Here is a 1365-nt window from a genome sequence, read left to right on the forward strand (position 1 = left end):
ATGGTGAAAAACATTGAGTCCAAGTGACTCCGACCTGCAGGCGGATGTTCTTACTTTTACTGGACCGCTGCCTCGACTGATGTAAAGTCAGAATCCAAAATGATACGGCAAGTATTTAAAAGTTGCATTTAGCATCATACATAAGTGGCAGTGTGGTGTTAAGAGAAGATGAATTAGAAATATTCCTTGTTTGTTTGGGCTCTAATGCCGCCGGTGGATTTCACACCGTTTCCTGTCTTTTACTCACTATATCCTCTCATTTACCCGGATTTTAAAAATGTTCTGCGCAAAGAACTGAGATCACACAGAGATAACAGCATCACAATAATCAGCATTTATTTGGGACAGATGCATACTATCACCACAAAAGCACATCACAAAACTCAAAGTACAAACAACACATGAATTTACCTGAAAGACAGAAAAAGACCAAAGATGGAAATAACAAACAAAAAGCAAAGACGTCTTTGTAGAATTGCGAAAGCAAATCTGGTTTGTTCGTCACGTGCACAAAGTTTTATAGTAAAGGCGTATTCTTGTCTTTAATTTATTCAAATAAGGCGTATCTTTGCTCATCCAACCAGGAGCTGTCTCTGACCCTCTCTAAAGTTAGAAACTCCCTGCAATTTGTTTCCAAATTCAAAAGCCATTTGTCCCCTTTGTCTAAACAAAGTGGAAGCAGAGCTTTTCCTCTGCTGGCCTGAACTCCTGAGTTTTATGGCTTTTCACAGATCAGTGTGAAAGCTGGAACTTCTCCTGATTGTTTCCCACACAGACAAAGGGCAGATCAACAGATCTTAGCAAACAATCTGCTGTAACTACAGGTAACATAAAGGTCAATAGGCCAGAATAAGTTATTAAACTGAAAACTATAATTAGGCTATTTCAATCAAGACATGTTAACAACTAGGAGAGATTACAAATTAGATTATGTGTTTTACAGATATTCTATGTTGCATTCAGTTTTACACCAGCTGTTTAAATCTTATCAAGATGGTCAAAAGGTTAAACTCACACAAACAGCCACAATCCCCTGTGGATGCCTGCTCAGTCCACAGAGAGGTTAAGAACTGTGTGTTAAATTATAGAAAACTAAAACTAAACTATTTTAAATTCAACTTATTGTATTATATTTAATAGAAACATCCTACAAATGAAATACCAATTGGACCTTGGAAGCAATTTAGAACCAAATTTTCTTATTTTAAAACGCTGTTAATTTTATATAATATTTTACATGTGGTTAAGTTTTAAAACTAGCATATTCTAAATTTATTTTCCTAACTATGGCAATGTGGCATACACAAAAATTAATGGCTGCTATTATTATTATTATTATTATTATTATTATTATTATTATTATTA

This window comes from Poecilia latipinna, unplaced genomic scaffold, assembly GCF_001443285.1.
Source record: "Poecilia latipinna isolate Pla-1442-1.1 unplaced genomic scaffold, P_latipinna-1.0 Scaffold2358, whole genome shotgun sequence".
NCBI classification, from domain to species: Eukaryota; Metazoa; Chordata; class Actinopteri; order Cyprinodontiformes; family Poeciliidae; genus Poecilia; species Poecilia latipinna.